Below are 24,444 nucleotides of genomic sequence, written 5' to 3' on the forward strand. Positions count from 1 at the left end.
GATTTTGTGCGAGGGTAAAGACATGCAAAAAAGACCCCTGTTTTGTAGTCCGCAGCCAACTGGAGAATCATCTCAAGTGCTATAATGGAGCCCAAAGACAAAACTGGAAATAGACAAATGTTTTGTTTTTTCATTGCATGTTCTAATTTTGGCCTTGGACTTTCCATGCAGTTATTAGATAAGCATAAAAAAGTCTGTTTGTTTGTGCTCTTCTGAAAACACAGCAGTAAGATGCAGTAGGGCTTCAAATGCTATTAAATGGCCCTGCTAGGTTGTAGTTGATTTGGAAGACCATGCAGAAGTGATTGGTGGGGCAAGGGGCAGCATTATTACATGGCTCTCTTAACTGCTGCACACCCCACTCTCTGTGAATGCAGAACTGAAGCTTAGATGGATTAGTTTATTGAGGAAACCTGATATTTATCAAAGCTAAACAATTAAAGAATACTTTGTAGAAGCAAAACATAAGATTCATAGACTTGGATTGTCTGCCTTTCCTGCGCGCTCGCGTCTCCCTGGGAGCTGTGGAGTCTGTTCTCTGTCACAGAGCCTAATTCCTCTAGCACTAGGCACTTCTGCTTGTGTTGAAGCAATGTCTTTCAAGGAGACAAGCATGAGAGGAATGTGCCAAGCAGCAGAAGACTGCCCCCTTAGTACCCAGCGAACAGCATGGACAGGTGCAGGTTATAGAATGCAAGCCTGATTGTTCTGAATTTACTAATTTCTAATCGGTTTGAATGTATTAAAATATTTTACACTTCAGCTTATTTTAAAGGCATGCCAGTCCTTCACAGATCAGGTCCTCTGCACACCAAAAGATGCTGTGCAGGATGCATCCAGCCTTCAAGGGATGTGCACTTGGTTGTCCCTGTTGGACTGAATCCCTACACAGAACCTCTAACATGTGACTGAAGAGATTCACTGCCCCACTCCCTCCTATAAAAGTGATGGGTGCTGTCAAAGCTGAACATGTCCAACCGTCTCTCGGTGGGTTATTTCTGTCCCGACCTGCAGGTATTACAGTGCCACACAGCCCACCCTCGCACACCTAGATCTGTACTTGGGGACAGAGTCTGCAAATTGCAAAAATAATGTCAACTATCAAATAAATGTCACATTGAATTTAAAGATATGCTAAGCCTGCGAGGAAACAATTAATAATTGAAATATTCTAGGCGAGTAATAAAGAAAACAGAATAGATAGCATCACTTTCAAGATATATGGTCTTATTCTATTAAATTCACCGAACAATGCTGCTGCACTCTTTAAGTCTACAGAAATAGTAAACATCACGACATGGACGGGGGCGGGGGGGGGAATGGTGTGCAAATTTGCTGCAAATTTCCATTCATAGCTCTTGATGCTATCCAATTACATCTTCTGGTTAATGGTGTTTTGCAGATGATGGCTGAGCTGCTCCCAAGGCCAAGCGTGCAGCTCTCTGTTAAATGCCCAAAGTATGAAATAAGACATGAAGTGCAGTTCTCCTACGACAGATTCCAAAGGGGAGGGGATCAGGAGAATTGTCTAAAACACCAGGTGCAACATTCTCCCCTGCTGTGTACTGGAGGGAGGAGGGGGACATGGATGCAGCCATTTATCATTTGTGGACATCATGACATTGGTTTATTATTCTACTTCCTCTTGCATTCTGGGATCCTAATTCTAGTCTTTCACCTGATCAACACTATCTTCGGCACTAGTCGCTGTCTCTCTTGATGATAAGGCAGGTGCAGAGGAGGCTATTTTTGCATACTGTGCTGAGCTGACATAATATCTTTGTCACAGGAGACTAGGTAGCTTCCATTATGGGGCCACACTGCAAAGAAAGGTTGAAAAAGGAATGCCTTCATCAGGTATGTGGTATGCTTAAATTGAAACCTCCTGACAGTATCTTTATGAGAAGTAACAGTCTGTAAATTACTGGAGATAATTAGAAGACTGGATTCAATGTGCTGAGAGTGGGAACAGCTCTGAATCCTACAACTTACCTAGATATCAAGTGCCAAGCGGCCTCATGGGGCGAAGAAGAAGAAGAAGAAATATCTTCAGCATATTTCTTGAAGAAAATAAAGCAACACAAGTGCAATTAGCAGATGTTGGGGAAATCAGTCAAGAAACTGAAAATTAGTTTGTGCTTCAGAGATTTTGTTAAGAACTTTCAGAGGAAAGTTGCAAATGCAAAGAGGGAGCAGCTTTCTCTTGGGCATAGACAGTTGGGAGTGACTTTGTGAAAGGTACAATATTATACTGGGAATCAAAGCTTCTTGATTTGCACAGGGTTATTGGTTGTACATATATCCATCCACGTCCTCTGTTATGCTACAACTCTGGAAAGTTGTGAATGGGCCCACTGCCTAACTGGACATACAGTACTGAGACCTGGGCTGTAGTTCTTATAGCTCCCACTTGTGTGTTTTAACAGAAATAATTCTAACTACAGAGAATAAAAAATGTGTACACTTGATACTAATATTTTACCCTCTCTTACCAGCATTTATGAGTAGAGCCCATTACTGTTTTACTATTTTGAAAAAGAGTTATTTCATTAAAAAAACACTTTCATTTCTAGAATTTCATTTTTTTCCTGCTTCTTCTCTATCACTTCATACTGAGTATATCAAAGGAGGCCAACGTTATTTCAGTATTGACTTTTATTTTGATGAATGCGCTTCTATTTCATTTATTCTTTATTTGTACAGAAACTACACAGTATTTTTATATTGTTCCCTACTTCCTTTTTGATTAAACTGTTTTATTTGATTTCCCAGAAATAAAGCAGTGGAAAGGTACAACACAGAGGCAATAGGCTTCCCTGACTTTCAAAATGAGTTCTTCCTAGAAAAAAGTCTTCTTGCTTGCAGGCGTTCCATCCAGATGCGATTCATTGATGAAAATGCTAAAGAAGTGCAACCATTAATAATCATGGTTATTTTCTGAGAGCATTCTAATGAGTTAAGGTTGCAAACCTATGTGACATTTTCCCTGGAAATAAGACCCACTAAAGACAATGGGATTTATTTCTTAGTAAGCATGTATTGTATTGGGGGGTAAGTGAAGGAACCATAGCTTCTTAGTCCCACCAACTGGTATAAGCTACAGCAGGAATATCTTGGCTTTGTCCACAGCAGTGAGATGTAATCCTGTTTGGGCGGGGAGCAGGTAGTAACCAGATGACATTGCCTGACTTCCCAAGAAACCTGTATTCTTTTCCTTGCCATAAAAAGGGACCTGAAAGGTATATAACATGCTTCTTGGGAATCTGAGTCAAACAATGATGCATGGAATCTGGCATGGAAAGTGCCCCAGCTCTACCATTAGGCAGGAGCTGGTTTTAGGAGACCATTAAAGGGCAGGACATTGTCAATTATCTAGTTTAGTCATTTATAGTTAATTGGAAAAGCAAAACAAATCCTGGGAGGAAAATAATATTCCAGTATGTTTGGGAAACTGGTAATGGAGAAACGTCTCCGTCAGATTACAGCAATGCGTAGCTAGATGGAGATGGATAACTTTTTGATAATGTGAGTTTCCTTTACTGACATGCTTTGCATATAATTCATGTAAATATTCACTTCTCAATCAGTATACAGTGTACCTAACATAGTAAATGACAAGATAGCACGTATGATTATATATAAAGAACTTGGTTGCAAGAAAATAACAATCTGTTCTTACCAGTAATCTGACTCTTCTGACTTTTATGGTGATGGCAACCAGGGCACCAGAGACAATTATTGTTTGGAGTATGTTGCACTATAGCTGTGATTGCTGCATTGCTCAAGTCCCTTAATAAAGCTGTGGCCTCTTTAAACCCAAATTGATAGCACTGGTCATGCAAAAAAAAAAAATGAGCTGTGGATCAGAATGCATAGAGCAATTAACTGAACGTTGTTCGTGGACAGACTCCATCTAAATGGGACAGAACATGTTATGTTAAAATTGAGGAGTTTTAATAGCAGTGAAACAACAAACAGACTAAAATAATGGGATAGATAGATAGATAGATAGATAGACAGACAGACAGACAGACAGACAGACAGACAGACAGACAGATGTTTCTGTCAGAAAAACATCTATAGAAAGAATGTATTATTTATTAACAAGCATGGAAGCAGCAAGGACTTGAGGGGTGGGATTTCATTTTTTCCTTGTCCACCCTTTCCTGAAAGCCCCCCTAGCCTCTTGCCTTTCCCTGCCTCCTCCTCTCCTTCCCACTCTACCTTTATGCATCCCCCTGTCTTTACCTTTCCCTCCTTCGTCCCCCAAGGCAGCTTCTACCAAGGAAAAGTTTGGCCAGGTTGTGCAATGCCAGCTGCCAAGCTGGAGTCAGTTGCATTGTTCAGATGGGCCAGGTGCAGTTGTGTAGTGAGAGGACATAAGGGGACCTCACTTTCCCCTGTATCACCTCCTCACTATTTCTTCTTTCCCTCCTCCTGGCAGCCTCCATATCCTCATCTTTCCCTGCTTCCTTCTATCCTTCCCATCCACCAACCAATGTAACTTTTACCTACCCCCCCCATCTTCAACTTTATTTATTTATTTCATTTATACCCCACCTTTCTCCACAGTGGGTACCCGAAGCAGCTTCCATTACTCTCATCTCCTCCCTTTTATCCTCACAACAATCCTTTGAGGTAGATTAGGCAGAGAGAAAATGCCTGGTCCAAGGTCAACCGGTGAGCTTCCACAGCAAAGTGCAGATTTGAGACTGAGTCTTCCAGATCCTAGTCTGAAATTGTAACTACCAGCCCACGCGGGGTTTTGTGAGGTGGCTACAGCTGAATAGCAGCAAACAGCTGGGCCTAGGAGAGTCATACAAGTCATGTGGTTTCAGTTTGCCCAGTGGGTGCTGCTGGGCCTGGCTCCAATGAGTCCTCCCTCAAAGGCCAAAACCTGATCAACACAAAAAAACACCCAGATGTAGAAACACCCAGAGCTGATATGAGGACCAAATGGGGGTGGGAAAATGAGGAGGGGAAGAGACCTGTACCCTTCCAAGTTCCTTTGGAAAAGATGAGAGTCCAAAATGTAACAAATAAATAAAACATACCATGTAGATTGGCAACTGTTATATGTCTGAAAGCCACTGTTATTAAAACTGTTTGACTCTGCATTTGCATTTCAACCTATGTTAAGACCTAACATCTCTTGAACCAACAGCATACTAGCAAGTATGCCAAGTAAAGCAAAAAAAAAGATTTGATAATAATAATTAGTAATATTTTACTAAAATACAAAGATTTGGATTTTGTCTCTTAAGGATAGCTTAGAAACACTCCCCCTCCCCACAACATTATCCCTTAAGCCTGACCCTCCATCACCATTTCTTTCTCTCCCCTACTGTGCAGTGAACAGTGTTTGTGGGGGTCACTGTTTGCAAAAGGAAGCTTGAACGGCAATGTCAAAAGGGTAATTGGCAGAAAAGAGATTCCTGCCTCTGAGCAAGAGGAATTAAGCTTTCCTTTAGCACCTTGGGACCATCTAGGGCTCATTGTTGCTAGACCTACAAGCCCTAATTATGAAGATCACACCAAGGGTCATGTTATGTAGTGAGACACGAGTTCTTTTGAGTGAGAACAAGGTCACAGTTCCTTGTGTGCTACTGATTGATCCTTGGAGTTCACATCTGGAGAGAGGTGGCCTGTTATATGGAGGGGGGGGAGACCTAACTTTACAATTCATAGAACTACTTAATTTATATTTAGCTTTGGCAGAGTTTTTCTGAAGAGCTCAATTTTGGTAAGATAATAGTTACTGCCAGGAAAAAAAAGCAGAAGGGCCTTAAGTATCTGCTTACCCAAGTATCCACTTAAGGAGTACTGCAGAAACGTTTTTAGTAAGACTTTAATCTTCTGTGTGTGAGGGAGAAATGTGATAATTGGACTTCTTCAGACTCAAAAGAAAGAATTACTTTGGTTTCTGTTCAGTCACATTCACAATTGTTGAAACAGCAGCACAAAGCTAACTTTATGCTGCTGAAGCACAGAAGAAAAATGGCTCATAATTCGTGCAATCCAAAGTTGGTCTGCAATATGTGTTAAAACCTTCCTAACTGTCAGTGCATTTAGGTACTTGCTGCAGCAATATCACAGCAAACATTACAGTAATCAAGTATTATACAGCATATATGTAGCATATGCAGCTACACTACACTCTTCCTGGCATACTTCACTTTTTGCAAGTTTGAGGCCCATACAAACCAAATGCAGCGCAACCTGGTGTAGCAAAGGAGCCTGTTGTAAGAGGCAGAACCCTCCATTGTTTTTCACATTTTTTAAAAAAACCCTTTTCTATCCTGTTTCAGGGTGAGCTCTCTGGATTGGTTCAAAGTCTGATCTCATACTTTTCACATTAGCATACCAGGCCTGAGATTTGCAGGTCTATTTTAGGTGTACCCAAGGGCTTAAGTATGTCTAGTAGGACTTATCCCATTTTCCCTTTAACAAACAAATTTCTACACCGTATCGTACAAACTTCCCTCATTTTTTTTAAGGGTCTTCTATAAGACGCAGAGGGTTCCTGGTTCAGAGCACAAGGAATAGCTGATCAGATCTTTGGATGAAAAAAAAAAAGACTTCACAATGTGGGTCTCTTAAGTCAAGAATTTTAAAAGTGAGTCCTCCTGAACATTATTGTCCCAAGATTGTTGTAAATCTTATCTGCAAAAACAGGCTGTTTCAGCCGCAAAGCTTGGAATATGCTTTGTGGGCATGCATCTGTACAAGCATTTTTTTTACAGAACTGTGTACTCCACCCTTAGAGATATCTATTTTGTTACTGTCTACATAATCACTTACCCTGACTTGGATAGCCCAGCTGAGTCTGATCTCGTCAGATATCAGGACCTAAGCAGAGTCGGCCTTGGTTAGTAATTGGATAGGAGACCATCAACGAAGACCAGGGTTGCAGAGGCAGGCAATGGCAAACCACCTCTGTTATTCTCTTGCCATGAAAACCCCTCCAGGGGTTGCTATAAGTCAGCTATGACTTGAGGGCTCTCCACCACCACATAATCACTTACCACAAAATGAAAGAAAAGTGAGTTAAGAATCTCTAATCATTTCAAGAACTGTAGCCTCATCTCAGTCTCTCATCTACCCTTGAATGACTAACAGAGACTCACCTAAGCTCAGAGGTTCCTCCCTTAGGATAACTGAATGTGAGGGGACAGGGTCAGGGAAAATTACTGCCATATGGGCCAGAAAATCCAAATTTACCCACCCACACAGCAACCATCCAGACTGTACTACAATCGTTCCCAGAACTTTAGAGCAAAGCAGGTTTGAGAAAGATTGGAGAAAAGCTAAGGAAACCCCCAGATGTGCACAAATGCTCCATGATGCTGTGGGGAAGCAGGAAAAATATGCACTTCCCAAAAGCATTGAACTCAGGGCAATTAGCCTGTGTGGAAGACCCCTTGGTACATAAGGCCCTATAATATATTGTTTTTACCTCCTGATTCATGCAACAACTTTAACATCAGGGTTGCAAGGTCTGCTACCCAAAGTCAGAACTTCTGGTAATGCCATAAATGACATAATCACCAGGAGACATGGGCATGCCCATTATCCCCGCATACCTGCAGGCCTTCCTCCAATGCCTTTCCTCCCCACTGGCCAGGTGAGTAGTGGCAGGGGACAGTGAGTGGGGCTGGAGCACTACTGTTGGAGAAAGGCATGTTCAAAGCCCCATATTCTTATAAATGCTCCTAAAAAATAACCTGAAGTGTGATACAATACTGAGATACTATAATACACTTCATAATTCAAAAGCAAAGCAATTGTTTAAAACTGTAACCTTGCATGTTAGGGCAATATTAAGTTAAGAGCTTTTAAAAGACAACATGAACAATTTCCATAAATTACAATGAATCACGTTTGGCCCAAACAGGCCCTTGTGAAATGACATGTCAGAATGGATTCTGTAGACAGGCTTGCAGAACTGATGAGAGTATATATCCCTTGACTTAAAATAGAAGATTGGACTAGATGGCATTTTCACCTTTTTACAACCTGTGTAGTATGTAGTATGTTTTTACAACTTATGTAGTATGATGACTGGATGAACAGAGAGCTCCAGAATAAGTTAAAGGAGAAAAAGGAAATGTTCAGGAAATGGAGAAAAGGACAGACCTCTAAAGAGTAATATATGAGGGTTACTAGGTACTGCAGATCAGCCATCAGAGAAGCTAAAGCTCAGTATGAGCTGGGTCTGGCCAGGGGGGCTCGCTACAATAAGAAAAACTTCTGCTGGTATGTGAGAAGCAAACACAAGGTAAAAGAGGCAATTGGACTGCTGTTGGGAGTGGAAGAAGAAATTCTGATGGAGGACAGAGAAAAAACAGACAGGCTTAATGACTTGTTTGGCTCTGTTTTCTCTCTAGACAAATACAAATCCCCTGGGCTGGATGATTTGCACCCAAGAGTGCTCAAAGAACTTTCTAGAGAACTTGCAGAGCCTCTGTCCATCATCTTCAAGGCCTCCTGGAGGACTGGGGATGTGCCACAAGATTGGAAAAGAGCAAATGTTATCCCAATCTTTAAGAAAGGGAAGAAGGATGACCCGGGAAACTACAGGCCAGTCAGTCTGACTTCTGTTGCTGGGAAGATATTAGAGCCGATTTTAAAGGGATCAGTCTGTAAGCACCTGAAGGACCGCTTAGTGATCCGCGGAAGTCAACATGGTTGTGTCCCCAACAGATCTTGTCAGACCAACCTGGTTTCCTTCTTTGATTGAGTGACGAGGTTACTGGATCATGGGAACTCTGTTGACGTGATTTACCTGGATTTCAGCAAAGCTTTTGATAAGGTTCCCCATGACATTCAAATGGGTAAACTGGAAGATTGCAGACTGGACTATAGGATAGTTTGGTGGATAGGGAACTGGTTAGAGGACTGCACCCAGAGAGTGGTGGTCAATGGCATTTCATCAGAATGGAGGGAGGTGTCCAGTGGGGTGCCGCAGGGCTCGGTTTTGGGCCCAGTACTTTTCAATATTTTTATCAATGATCTGGATGAAGGGGTAAATGGGCTGCTCATTAAATTTGCTGATGATACCAAATTGGGAGGAGTGGCAAACACCCAAGAAGATAGAGTTAAAATTCAACAAGACTTGAATACTCTGGAGAAGCGGGCGGTTGTGAACAGGATGCAACTCAACTTAAGTGCACAGTATTACATCTGGGCCACAAAAATGTGAAGCACAAATACTGGATGGGGGATACACTTCTGGGTAGTAGTGTATACGAAAGATCTTGGGGTAAGAGTGGACTGTTAACTAAATATGAGCAGTCAGTGTGATGTGCTGGCAAAAAAGGCAAACTCAGTCTTGGGTTGTATCAAAAAGGCCATTGTATTGAAATTGCAGGAGGTCATAGTGCCTCTCTATACTGCCTTGGTCAGGCCGCACCTGGAATACTGTGGGCAGTTCTGGAGACCCCACTTCAAAAAGGATGTGGACAAAATTGAGAGAGTTCAGAAGAGAGCAACGAGGATGATCAGGGGTCTGGAGACTGAGCCCTACGAGGAAAGGCTGAGGGCCTTGGGAATGTTTTGTTTGGAGGAGATTGAGGGGGGACATGATTGTTCTCTTTAAATATTTGAAAGGTTGTCATTTGGAGGAGGGCAAGGAGCTGTTCCAGTTGGCAGCAGAGGATAGGACCTGAAGCAATGGACTTAAATTACACGCAGAAAGGTACCAGCTGGATATTAGGAAGAACTTTTTCACAGTTGGAGTAGTTCAAAGGTGGAATCAGCTGCCTAGGGAGGTCATGAGCTCCCCTTCACTGGCAGTTTTCAAGAAGAGGCTGGATGAATATTTGTCAAAGATACTTTAGGCTCATCCTGCACTGGGCAGAGGGTTGGACTAGAAGGTCTGTATGGCCCCTTCCAACTCTATGATTCTTTGATTCTGTGACATATGTCCCCACTGCTGCTGCTGCTGCTTGGCCCCATCAGGTGAAAGATCTCAGGGTACTTCATATGTCAAAGAAGAGGAAGAACACAGCATGGAAAGAGCCCTTGATACTATTCCTATCCCAGAAAAGATATCAGTAGCATGATCAAGCCACTAGCTGGACAAAACTACTATCCCATCATCTGACTTCACCACCATTCCAGAGCTACAAGGTACGATGAAATGCATGTTATAAAAAGCCTGGAAGTGCTGTACACACACCGCTGCAGGACTGTTAAGAGTTAATCCCTCACAGAATCAGAACTTTGACAGGTTACTCCAAGGGAAGGAGGAGCTGGAAAGAGGAAGGGTTTTTTTCCAGCCCTAGCAGAGAGGAATCAAATAAAAAGGAGTTTGGAGACAGAGTCCTAAAGGAGAGTAGTTTTAACACCAACAGAAGAACTGGGGAGATTTGGCCAAGAAAGTTTGAGAAGTAGGTGCAGTCTCTCAAACAGGTCAAAGAAAAGAGATCGATCTTCTAAGGAGAGGAAATGTTTCTCTATCCAGTAAAAAAGGGAGGTAGCTCTGGAAAAAGAAGAGATCCCTGATTGGGTGTGGTTGGAAACTGCCTGTGGAGATATTCAGATTCAGTTAACTACTGAAGGAAAGCAGTGTTCTAGGGAAGAAATGAGGGAACCAAAGCTTCAAAACATAAGCCTTTAAGTATCTATGAACTATCAGGCTATGGATGACAGGGTATGGCAGATAGACCCCTGTACCATTGCAGCAAGAATCCAGGCTCTTGGTTAAATGGTTTTATTCAGAAATCAGATCATTTCCATAGATATATCCATAGGATTACTCAGAAGCAAGGTTAGCAACTAAGCGGTGAGAAACAGGTTGACAGGAATGGTAACACGTGGGAAAACCCTTCCTCTTAACTCACACATTTACTCCTTCCTCCTCCCATCAGCAAAACAGGACTTTTGGCGTGAACCCATCCTGAGAACATCTCACATATTTGCACTATCAAGTCTAGACACTGAGAAATTGTTCCACCCATTCTCTGTACGATTCATCAAAGTCCTTCCAGCTGACTAGGTAGAAAAGCTTGTTGTGTTTCACTTTAGAATCCTGGATTTCCTTTACTTCATAATGAATATGTCCATCCACTAGCATTGGGTGTGGGGCCCCCCATTCTGGATGCCACTGGTCAGGTGGGGGAGACTTTTTCAGAAGGCTGAAGTGAAATATGGGGTGGATTTGTCTTAAATTCTTGGGGAGCTCAATTTTTTAATAGTTACTTGGTTGATTAATTTCTTCATAGGAAAAGGTCCTAAATATCTCCACCCCAATTTCTTGCTAGGTTGCTTCCCTTTAATGTTTTTGGTGGAAGTATATACAAACTCTCCTGATTGCAATTTCCATTGCTCAGAGAGTTTTCTGTCAGCAAATTTCTTATAGTCTTCTTTTGCTTTGTCCAAAGTCTTTTGTATGATTCCCCATTGGGAAGTTAAATTAGTCCACCATTCTTCTAGATCTTCTGGCTGTTGGGATCCAGGGATTGTAGCAAAAGGCAAGGCATTTCCTTCATATCCATATACTATTTTAAAAGGAGTAGCTCCTGTAGAGCTGTGTATTGAGTTGTTATACACATATTCGGCAAAATCAAGAAAATCAATCAAATCATCTTGCTGATAGTTAATGTAGCATCTTAAAAACTGTTCCAGCACTTGATTTGCTCCCCCAGTCAGAATGAAGAGGCAGACACAAGTGTTGGGAATTAAAGGGCTGCTTTATTAAAATTACAACAACAGTACTGTCAAAGCGGCAAGGGCCTAACTAGGAGTACAGGTCGGACCCTGGGGTCACTCCCGGACCTCCTCCCCAACCTGTCTGGGTGATCCACCAACTGCCCCAGGGGCAAGCCATCCATTGTATGGCTGTGACCTGGCCAGCCCGGCAAAATGGTAGTACAGCCCCTTAAAGCTTGCCCACCTGGCCATCAAGCTGCAGAGGGGGACCGGCTTGTCTGGGGATTCCCCACCAGGGCATCTGACCTTGCACCTGGGCCATACAGCAGCCAGCCACTCGTGACAGACCCCAATTCCCCACCAATGGGGATATGCCAAGGATGGTCACTGCCCCGCTCAATTTTACCCAACTTCTAACCTGCCATGGGAGATTAAACTCAACCCACCTTAGCCAAATACCCCCTCTCCAGACAGTGCAAGGTAGGCCAAAAACTCCTTCCCCCAATGGCCAATGCAGAAAAGGAGAAAAAACTCCTACTTGGCCCTGATAAACAGTGACCGGCTAATCCTGCACTGAACTAGGATGAGGTGGTTGGCCCAAGCACAAAGTGCAACTGAGAAGCTGGGAGGGTGGAGCGGCTAAACAGAGCTGCTGTCTCCACCCCCGCTGCATACCCTGATGGCCAGGAAAGTGCTGCTACCTCTTTCTCCTTCCAAGACAGCAAATCTCGGCCCCCAGCTGTAGTGGCTGTTGCCCCCAGCTGTGATGGCTGTTGCCACCAGCCAGGAAGGGCCACATTGCCCCCCCAGTCGGAATGAAGAGGCAGACACAACTGTTGGGAATTAAAGGGTCGCTTTATTAAAATTACAACAAAAGTACTGTCAATGCAGCAAGGGCCTAACTAGCGGTACAGGTTGGGCCCTGGGGTCACTCCGAGACCTCTGCCCTGATCTGTCTGGGCGATCCATCAACTGCCCCGGGGGTGAGCCATCCATCATGTGGCTGTAACCCGGTCGGCCTGGCAAACTGGTAGTACAGCCCCTTAAAGCTTGCCCACCTGGCCGTCAAGCTGCAGGGGGGGACTGGCTTGTCCAGGGGTTCCCCACCAGGGCGTCTGACCTCGCAACTGCACCATACAGCAGCCAGCTGCTCATGACAGACCCCAATTCCCCACCAATGGGAATATGCCAAGGGTGGCCAGTGGCCCGCTCAATTTTACCCAACTTCTAACCTGCCACCACTAAGGCCAAGCCTCTGCTTAAGCCTTTGCGCCACCACTGGCAACATAAAGCCGCCTCCCCCCCCCCTTGCCGCGTATCATCCAGATGTGGCCATGTCCATCCCCCTAGTAAGGGTCAGCAAATCCGGCCTCTAATTTGTGGATGGAAACCCCAACTCAACCCCACTTACCACCTTCCTGCAACAGTTAATGTAGCATCTTTAAAACTGTTCCAGCACTTTATTTGTGTGTTCTGATTGCCCGTCGCTCTCAGGATGATAGGTGGAGCTAATTCCATGTTCAATTCCAGCAATTTTAAGAAGCTCCTGCCAGAAGTTGGCAACAAACTGTGGACCTCTGCCAGATATTATCTTATTAGGAAAGGAGTGCAGTTTGACCACATGTTTTATGAACAGGCTGGCTAGTTTCTTAGCTGTAGGGATTGTGATACATGGAATAAAATGAGCCTGTTTTGAAAACAAATCTGCCACTACTAAAATGACTATATATCCTTTCGAGGGGTGAAGATCTGTGATAAAGTCCATTGAAATCACAGCCCATGATCTAGGAGGGGTTTCTAAGGGTTGCAACAGTCCAGGGGTTTTTCCCCTCCTAGATTTTTCCATTATACACACTGGGCATGAAGATACATATCGAGAAACATCTTTTCTCATAGCTGGCCACCAAAACTGTCTTTGTTTGTTAGAGCGAGTGTAAAATAACGCTGCGGAATAAACGCTGAGCTGATTAGAGAGGCAAAAGCTTTATTTGAGGAAGTTACATACTTGAGGGAAAGAGGGAGAGAGAGATCCTAGCTATCTGACTACATCTTGCAGAGAGAGAGAAGAAGTGGGGCAGGAGAGAGAAGAAGCAGGATATTGCCCTGTTTAGCCCAGTAGGAGACAAGACAAGGAAATGACCCCCAGGAAACAAGAGAGGTGCTACTCTCACTGTCCTAACTAAGTGATCCTTGCTGCCCCCTGCATGGTAGGCTCTTCTTCCTTCTTGCTGCTGCAGTACACCAGACATTGCTATTTCTAACATTGTTTTGGTGTAGCATTTGGTGTAGCATTTGTTTTGGTGTAGCATTTTAAGATACCCAAAATGTCCAGCGGTTTTGGCATCATGACATTGTTGTAAAATTTATTTGCTTAAGCTGGCTGGGATATATAATTTGCCCATTCTGTACCAGTGGCCATGTCCCTCCTGTTTCAGATTGGCTTTGGGCACATTTTCCCCCTCCCTTTCTGTTTCAGCTTTTATCTTTTCTCCCCATTCTGAGAGATCAGGTTTCATGCTGCTTTGTGTTTTTGCAGCTTGGTTGTGTGTCGTCACCGTTCCTCCCAGTTGAGCTGGTGAGAAAACTCTATCAATTATCTCCTCTTTCTAGCTGTCATGTTGGGGCATGCATGAAAGTGCGTCTGCAAGGAAATTTGATCGGACAGGGAGGTACTTCAACGTGAAGTTGAACTTGGAAAAGAATTCCTCCCACCGTAACTGTTTGGTGTTCAGTTTATGGGGGGGTGCATAACACATTTAAGTTTTTATGATCAGTCCATACTTCAAAAGGAATTTTAGCCCCCTCTAACCAATGTCACCAGGTGGTGAGTGCAAATTTCACCGCAAAAGCTTCCTTCTCCCACATGCTCCAGTTGTGTTCTGTCTCAGAGAATTTCTTAGAAATGTATGCACAGGGGTACAACTTCCCTTTTTTATTTACTTGCAATAGAACACCCCCCACGGCAGTATCGCTCATGTCTACCTGGACCACAAATTTTCGGTTCTCATCTGGGTGCTGTAGAACTGGTTCTGAAATAAATAACTTTTTCAGCTTTTCAAAAGCTTCCTAGCATTCCACAGTCCAATTCAATTTAGCACTAGGCTTTTCCCCTTGTGTTCCCCCTCCCCTTGGTTTTTAGCAAGTCTGTTAGGGGGAGAGCAATTTGAGCAAAGTTCTTTATGAAGTGTCGGTAAAAGTTAGCGAACCCTAGAAACAATTGCAATTGCCTTCTCGTTTTGGGGGGTTCCCACCCCACTACAGCTTGGACTTTTGCCGGGTCCATTTTAAGTCCTTGATGTGAGACCCGGTACCCCAAAAAATCCAGTTCCTCCTTATGGAACTTACATTTAGACAATTTCACTGGTAGCTTGTGCTTCTTTAAAGCGGTCAGTACCTTTCTGACCAATTCCACATAGGACTCTTTATCAGGAGAATAAATCAACATGTCATCTACGTAAACAACCACAACTTTGTACAGGTACTCATGCAGCACTTAATTAATTAAATTCATAAACACACCTGGCGCCCCCTGCAGGTCGAAAGGCATCACAAGATATTCGAATTGCCCCGGGGGGGTATTGAAGGCAGTTTTCCTTTCATCCCCCTCCCTTACTTGGAAGTAGGCATCTTTCAAGTCCAATTTTGAAAAGATTTTCCCTTGCGCCACCGCACTGAGCAAGTCTCTGATCAACAGGAGGGGGTAAGCTTTGGACACAGCATTTATTCCACAATAATCCGTACACAGCCTCAGGCCCCCATCTTTCTTTTTGCGAAATAATACAGGCGCAGCATGGGGGGAGCTGGCAGGGCAGATGAATCCTTGTGCCAAGTTTTTATCAATGAACTCTCTTAGCTCCTTTCTCTCTGCTGGGCTCATAAAGTACAACTTTCCTTTAGGTAACTTATCTCCTGGAATTAATTCAATAGCACAGTTCGTATCTCTATGAGGGGGAAGTTCATCAGCTTCTTTTTCATCAAACACTTGTTTTAAATCATGATATTCGGGGGGAATTGCTTTTTCCTCCTCAGTGGTTAATAACACAGTCTCCAATGGGGAGGGTGCTTCTCGTCCTCACACTTTAGACCATGCATGTTTTGCACAATGATCCCCTTTAAAAATCACTACTCCAGTGGACCATTTGATGTATGGGTCATGGTCCCAAAGCCAATGATTTCCCAGTTCCAAGGGGTATTTGGCCACATCATTGACTACATACACTGTATTTTCCCAATGATTCCCTATGCCTGTCGGGGTAGGCTCAGTTCTATAGGGTGCAGGAGTCATACTAGACCCATCCATTTGATCAAACACTATAGGGTCTTTGAGTTTTATTACTTCTAGCCCCAATCCTGTGACCAGGGCTGAGGATATTAAGACTCGAGTGCATCCGGAATCTATTAAGGCTTGCACTTGGATATGGGTTCCCTTCTTGGGGTTCAGTAACAACACTAGCATAAACAGTATGGCCCCTCTTTCTCTCACCTCTGGTGGCTTGGGTTCTTTTGGGACCTGCCGTTGGGACCTTTCTACGGCCGGTCTGTCTTGTTTCCCAATGGCAGGGTGAAGCTCTCCTCTGCTTCCTTTTGTGTGGGTTCCTTGGATTCTCTGGGACTCTCGTTGGCATCCAAGCCTGTCTCAGGCCTCCCACGTTTGGAGGCAATCTTCAACCAGGCAGTTTAGGAGAGGCCATGAGTTTTTGTGTGCCTTGGCCTCTTCCACCTGGCACTGGCTGTACAGGGCATTGGGCTGTGAAATGTCCAATGCCTCCACATTTCAAACATAGTCCTTGTATCCATCATAATTCTCTTCTCATTCTGTGGATGGGGGCCCTTGGCCCCAGTTGGATATGTCCTCTTCCTTCGGTGGTTGGCCTCCTCGGCTGTGCATGTTGCTGTATTCTTACGAGTTTCACAACTTGGTTTCTATTTTTGACCTTGCATGCTAATTGGATCCAGCCTAACAGAGTCTGTGGGTCATCCTGCATGAGTGCTCTATCTAGCAGGCCCACATTTAGTCTGCTTTGGAAAAGTTCAATTTTAACTTCTTCATAATAGTCATGAACTTTAGTGGCTAATTGCCTGAATTTGGCAGCATACTCTTGTATGGATCTAGACCCCAGCCTTATGGTTCTGAGCTATGTTCTGGCCCTTTCTCCATTCAGTGGGTCTTCAAATTTGGGCTCTTAAAGCATACACAAAAGCATTTAAATCATTCAATTTGGGTGCTCCCATTTCATGTAAGGTCACATACTATGCGGCTGCCCCCCCTCCCCAATCAAGCTCCTAAATGGCTCACTTGAATGTGTTCAGTTGGAAACAAATGTCCTCAATCTTGGAAAAATTCCACGGCTTGTACTACAAAAAATCCCAAGTCCTCAGGTTTTTCATCAAATCTGGCGTCTAATTTGAACCATCCTTGCAGGAGTCCCGTACCGGGAGTGCCGAGTCCCGTACCGGGAGTGCCTACTCCCTGATACCCTTCTGGCTGGGACCGCTCAGGGGGTGGCTGGACATGTCCCTGTGCCATGAAAGGTATTTGGTGTGCTCCATTTGCTCCATACACAATAGGAGCCGCTTGAGTCACCCCTCTGTGCTGTGGTTGAAAGGTTTGTGCTTGACCCCCCCCCCGATACTCTCTGAGGGGGGTATACTATGGGACCTCCTGGCTGCAGATGGCCCATTTGTAATCCTGTCCCCATTGGGACGACAACAGGAACCCCCTGTGGTTGGCCAGTTCGGGGCACCCTCATCCCTGTAGTGGCAACCGATGCCCCTGCACTTGTTGCAGCAGGTGGAACACCCCCTGGCTGCGTTCCCCCTTGTTGGGGCCCCACTCTTCCATGGGGTAGTAAAGTGGGAACTGTCACTACTGTTGGAGGAGTTTGAACTTGTAGATTCCTTGATACTCTCATCCCTGTTGTGGCAATTGGCACCCCTGCACCACTCAGGATGGGGGGGGGACGATCAAATGATGTGGTCCCCCAGATGGACCAACCTTCACTCCCCGGGGTGGTATATTAGAGGCAGTCACTATGGCGGGAGGTGGAACAGATCTCCCTCTCCCGGTTCCAGTGACTATTGGAAATTGTGTAGTCGGGGGAATTACGTGGGCTCTCGTGAATTGTGCAGGAGTCATGAAAAGCATCCTTCCCCTTTCCGATGTCACTAGTCCTACAGTGTTTATTGGTCCCTTGCCAATCTGTGGGGTTCTCCCTCGCACGTCTGGGAGCGGCTGCTGCAGGGAAGTTGTTGGCTCTGACTCCCAGCACTCCTCATATGGTTCTCTAGCTGAGTCCACCGGCAGGATCCTCATTGCTCGCACTCTTTGAACGTCTCATTCCCATTCTTGCTGTATCCTAATTGCCTGGTCCTGTTCTTCCAGGGATCGATAGTTCTCCAACTCATACATTGCTTGCAGAACTTGTGTGCAGACCAGTGGAGGGTACCATGTAAAGAAACTTGGTGCGGGTGTCTCCTCTGACCCAATTGGCTGTGGCATCTGGCCCCCATTTGGGTTTAACAATTCACTTATATCCATGGTGCCTGTTCCATCTCTGATGGTAAGATCCAAAAGGAGGTAATGCAAGGCCCCCCTGTATTTGTACATCCACCAGCATCGATTGTGCTGTCATCTCCTGTGGCACAGGTAGCTGCGACATCTGGCCCCAACCCTGGTTACTCGGCCCAGCTGCGGCTCCCATTTCACACATGTCCAAGGGATTTGTCCCTGTTGCAACTGTACAGCCCCGATATTCTTCAAAATTGCCCAGAGTAGTCCAGGGTCCCCTGGTCCATGTAGCTCTTCCAACATATTCTGCAGCATCCCCCACTCAAGGGTTTCAGCTCATCCATATCTCCTTGGTGCAGGTACAATCACCCCCATTGTGAGCAGCCCTGTGTTGCCAGGGGCCCACACCCATTAGACACGGGCTGTTTTTGCCTCCCTTGGGTCAGCGATGTACTCCTCCATCCCTAGGAAGCATTGAAAATATGTTGTCCTTCCATGATGTTGAATCCTCTCCTCCGCAGTTATGGATCTGCAAGGGACCCACTCCCAGGTGGATGGTAAGCTCCACTGATAGTAGGTAGACCCAGCCTTGGAGATTGCTCCTGGTTCAAGATACCTTGGGAGGGTTCCTGTAGCTCCAAGTCCCCTCATCTCAGATATATTAGGTAGTCCAGTCTCAATTCAATCACAGGCACCAGCTCTCTAGAATGTCCTCCAGGAGTTGCACCTGGTCCCAGTTGCAGGTCTGGGTTGCTTGTAAAATTCTCTGGCTCCATAGTCTCCAGCTCTGGCTCTGACGACATGAAACCAGTAACCATTCTCCAAAGGTTACAGGTACAGAAGAAATAAAAAAGGATTCCTGTCAAAATGTCAGGCTATGGATGACAGGCTATGGCAGACAGATCCCTGTACCATTGCAGCAAGAATCCAGGCTCTTGGTTAAATGGTTTTATTCAGAAATCAGATCATTTCCACAGATATGTCCATAGGATTACTCAGAAGCAAGGTTAGCAACTAAGCGGTAAGAAACAGGTTGACAAGAATGGCAACATGTGGGGAAACCCTTCCTCTTAACTCACACATTTACTCCTTCCCTCGCCCATCAGCAAAACAGGACTTTTCGCATGAACCCGTCCTAAGAATGTCTCATATATTTGCACTATCAAGTCTAGACACTGAGAAAGCAGGAGATCAAAGTTGAAACATAGCAGCACATGGGAGTGAGCAGCATACAAGGTCAAAAGCACTGAGAGCTTCTACAGTCCGTTAGATAAGACACCTGCAACTTCAATAAGCCTGTGAAAGCAAACCAGTTATGGCATTGGCAATATGACATCGGGTTATAGCATGAAACATTGGTCCAGAACAACAGGCCAGTGTCAAGCATGGCACAGATGAGGCACAGACTTGACATTTCAGCCTAAGTACTGAAATCAGTGCATGTTCTGATTTTATCTCAGATTGTGTGTGTGTGTGTGTTAAATCACCTCAGAAATTTTCAACCTATGATTTCACCTGACCTTTTATCTCTAAAGGTCTAAATACATAGTTGTTTTTGGAATTTTAAAAATGCCTCTAGTGCCATTTCTATTGTTTAATGATGAAGGAAATCATACAAAAAACAGAAAACCAGAATTACTAAAAAATAGGTCCAAAGCTACTCTCAAGGGAAAAAAACAAAATATAAAAATGTGAATTATGCTATACATACTCTACAGCAGTTCTCAGGGAAGGAGAGAAAACTCGTTATATCCAATATCTTTCCCACTTTCCTTATAGATGATTCTGAGAACAGGCTTGTCCATGATTTCCTCAGCCAACAAGCCCTATCTCTGACTTATCAAGCACTCTATTTGTATTCACCACCTCTCTAGTGCGCTAAGGAGTCTCGTAATAAGCTATTAAGGGCATTTAGTTTTACCAATTTGAAACTGAAAAACACAAGCTACTGGGGCAGTAAAGTTGCCAGAAGAGACATCAGGCCCTATGTTAGAATATTGGATTCATCAACTACTATATGTGCTAAGCCTGCAGATTGAATAATTGCAGTTCTATCAATGAAAAGTATGTTTATAAGATCCAAATTTACTGAAATAAGAAATGCAGCTTAAATACTAGCACACAAGAGATATTAATGAAGAGCTTTATATTATAGAATGACCACTGAAGCGGTAAAACAAATGTATAATTTGAGTATCTTAGGAGATTGCTACCACTACCATCCATGTAAGTCCCATTGATTTAAAATGAAACAACTTATTAAGTTTGGAATCAAGTTGTTAATAAATGATGCAGTTCAATTATATGCTGATCTGCCCCATTCATAACATTGTCATTGAAAATATACAGAGGACTGAATGATTGCTAGCTACTACCAATAGAAGGAACATAGATCTTGGCTGAATTCCCCAGTTCTTACAGTTCCTTTAGACCTCCAGAAAGTAGATTGCTGAGGTTGCAGGACCCACATGGACTAAGAGCCATCTGAGGTGGGGGCTTCAGTAAGGGAACAGGGCAAAATACCTTTGCTGCTTTCTCTGTCACCACTGCTCCATCTTTGCTTTTGAAGCTCAGTTGTGTTGTTTTAATGCTATTTGATCAAGGATGAGTAAAAATTAAGACTACCCTTGCAATGAAGTTGTATGAATCATGAAAAAATGTGCATTTTTTCTAATTAAATCTACCAAATTGAAATAAAAATTGATCATATTAACAATTTATATTCATGATTGAGTTTCTTGGTGTATCCAGTAATCTCTAGAATTTATGGATCTGCAACTGCAGCTGACAGAATTAAATATATATATATAAACAGTGTCAGACATTGGCTAGGCAGCTGAGAATAGCTACAATCAGATGGATTTCATTTGCAAAAACCTGTTCTTTGAGTGTTACAATCTGTGGTCTGAAAGTTAGGGGGAAAGTTGCATTCCCAATTGGGCCGTTATGGCAAGATACAGGAAATAAATTCTAAAGTAAGTAATGGATTGTGAGAAAGAGGAGGAGTGGAGGAAAGAAAAATGCTCTGCCTTCTAGCACAAAATCTACACGTAGTTTTCAATAATGAAGACATGCAAACTAAGAAGGGCAGCTGCTGAAACTTATCCCCCGTCCTCCAGATCTCCTGCTTTCCTGTTTATCATGCTTCACTGGGAACTTGGCTGAGCTTCTCTCAATGTGTGATTCCAGCACAGGACTTTTCCTGTTTCTTTCTCTTTCTGATTTTACATCTCTCACCCCTGTAAAGCTCCTATGGATGTTTTCCTGGGACAACAAACATGCATCATACTTGGCATAATCTCAGGCAAAAATTTCATGGCTTTTCATTTCTTCAGAATGAAAAGCTTTAAGGTATTAAAAATACACCACCTCTCCGTTCTCACTAGCTTGTGTTTATTACACAAGTAGATATCGCAAGACGTACACTTAACTTTCCTCTACCTGTCATTTGTTTAAACAATCAATTAAGCAAATATTCTTAACCATTTTGCTTGACCACAGATTACATAACTAAAAAAAACATAGAAACCTCCTCTGAGAATATTAGACTTTACACTAGTCACCTTGATTCAATTTTTACTGCAGCAGTTCATAAAGTCATCCATTCTTTTCTGCTTAATAGTCCAGTTCTTCTTTGCATTAACAATACTTCTCAACTTGTATCATCTACAGATTTCATCAGCATGCTCCTAGTTTCCTCCCCAAGGTCAATAGTAAAAATACTGAATGCAAAATTGACCTTAAAGGCATTTGACTAGTTTATGTCAAAACAGTGTTGAATAATAAGTAATAATATAGAGCTGAATTACTGAATGCTCCCAGGGAGTTACTTCTATCCAATGTATGAATGCTTATTTACACACAGCAACATATTTCCCCTTCGTATCCTTCTCCTTTTAGAATCAGGGCATACATAACTATGATTTTTAAAAAGGTGGCTTGATATCTGTTTTTTCTTTCCTTACTTCTACTGTAATGTAATATGAGGAAGTTGTGGATATTACTGGGGGCATAAAACTATCGATACTATTCTGTTACTTAAGGAGGGGGGGTGGCTCAGTGGTAGAGCATCTGCTTGGCATGCAGAAGGTCCCACAATCAAACCATGGCCTCTCCAGTTTAAAGAATGAGGTAGTATGAGATGTGAAAGAGCTCTGCCTGGGACCCTGGAGAGTGACTGCCACTCAGATTAGACAATACTGTCTTTGATGGAACGATGGTCTGATTCAGTATAAGGCAGCTTCATGTGTTACTGATACATAAACCAGTATTATCAAATATGATATCAAAATCTGAAAAATGAATTTAAACTGTATTAAGTGCAAAGATGAGGAACAAGGTGGTTCATAGGAGTGACATCTTATGCGCAGAATTTAGAAAAGAATCTTGACAGATATCCTAGCTCTTTGCTCAGCAAAATTTGAAGCCTTCCTCCAGCCTAACAGTGCAATACTATGCAGAGTTATACTCTTCTAAATAAATCCACTGATTTTTTGCACAGTAAGGATTATACTGTAAGGAGCATTTCTCCAACTTCCATTGGTGGAAAAACCACTTAAGATGAAGGAAGGTTCTTTAGAGAGGAGGAAGGCTTCAGACTTTGCTGACTGAAGTGGCAGGATACACACCAGTGTCTTCAGAAGAAAAAAAATTGAGAAGAAAGCTGACAAAACTTTAAATGCTCATTAAAGGGATAATCCAATAGAAGTGGGAAAATGAAGAGTATGCTCAAACTTTCCTTCTTTTACTTCCATATATATTTACCTTTACAATCTATATAGTATTTATTAAATAGAATGGTTATTGTGCAATTGTGCAATTATTGTATTATTGTACAATTGTGCTGTAATCACTTTCTTATCCTTTCCTTTAAACCTGCCCCCGCAGCTTCTCCCCTCTTTCTCTTTTGTTTGAAGAAGGAAGCATTACATACACTCTTGCTCTGGATAGGAAAATTAGAGCACTTGCAAACTTTCTGATCTGTCTGCTTTCTTCCTCCTGAGTTTGCTACTCATGTGCATGCTCTCTCTCTCTCTCTCTCTCTCTCTCTCTCTCTCTCTCTCTCACTCATACACTCACTCACACACACACCCTTGCTGTAGAAGGGAAAAGAGTGTGTTATTGATTCTTTCCCTGTGAATCAAAGCTACTATTTGCCTCTTCCAGAGAAAACACAGGGACAACTATATATTTTCCCCTATGGGCCAAGTTACAGTTTGGAGTAGTGGTGGTGGTAATCTTGGGGGGGGGGGGATAGGAAAGGAGAGATTTCCCCAGACAAGCACTGCAGACCTGCTCTGAAATGATATAATTTTTTACAGACCACCATTTTGTGACTGGCTCCAACCACCAAGCCATTATTTTATGGCCAATTCCCCCCTCAGAGACATGATTTTGTGAATAGATCCACCAACCATGGCTACATAGATGGTGTCATCAGGAAAGGCATGGACCATGTCTTACACTTTCAAGATGAAGCTCTTCTATCAAGAGAAGGGCTGAATCCACATTACCTCGGCGCGTCCCAGTGTTGCACTAAATGTTCGCTAAACACCCGGAAGTATAGCGTCTTTCTAGCGGGATCCAGAAATCGTGCTTGAAAGACATTATACTTCCGGGTGTTTAGCGAACATTTAGTGCAACACCGGGACGTGCCGAGGTAATGTGGATTCAGCCAAGGTTTGCACCTCATGAGGGTAGGAAAAAATGTGTTTGGCAAGAGCCTTGCAAACCTGATAAGGGCTTTAAACTAAATCTGATGGGGAAGAGAGACAAAAATTCAAAGCCTATAATTGGATATGAGAACACTGAAGATTTGCAGGGAGTGGAACATATGCTAGGAAACATTAACTTGCAGGTAAGCACAGAAACAAAAACCTCAGGGCATATAACTCTTGGTTTCCTATGTCTCTAGTCTAATGCAGAGTATGGGAAACAAGCAGAAGGAATTTATACAGGAAGGGAATTATGACATAACAGGCATTACTGAAACTTGGTGGAATGGCACTCACAACTGGAATACTAAGACTGAGGGATACAACTTGTTCAAAAGGGATAGACAAATAAGGAAGAGGAAGGAGTAGCATTATATGTAAAGGATGTATATATTTGTGAGGAAATACAAGTATCTGAGCATGGATATTCAGTTGAGAGTCTCTGGGTAAAAATAAAAGGAGTAAGAAATAATAGTGATATTATGGTGGGGGTCTGCTATAGACCACCAAGCCAGGTAAAGGATGACAAAATCCTAGAGCAAATTGCAAAGTTCACAAAGAGATGGGACA

The sequence above is a fragment of the Eublepharis macularius genome, chromosome 7 (assembly GCF_028583425.1).
Source record: "Eublepharis macularius isolate TG4126 chromosome 7, MPM_Emac_v1.0, whole genome shotgun sequence".
In the NCBI taxonomy this organism is placed as follows: domain Eukaryota; kingdom Metazoa; phylum Chordata; class Lepidosauria; order Squamata; family Eublepharidae; genus Eublepharis; species Eublepharis macularius.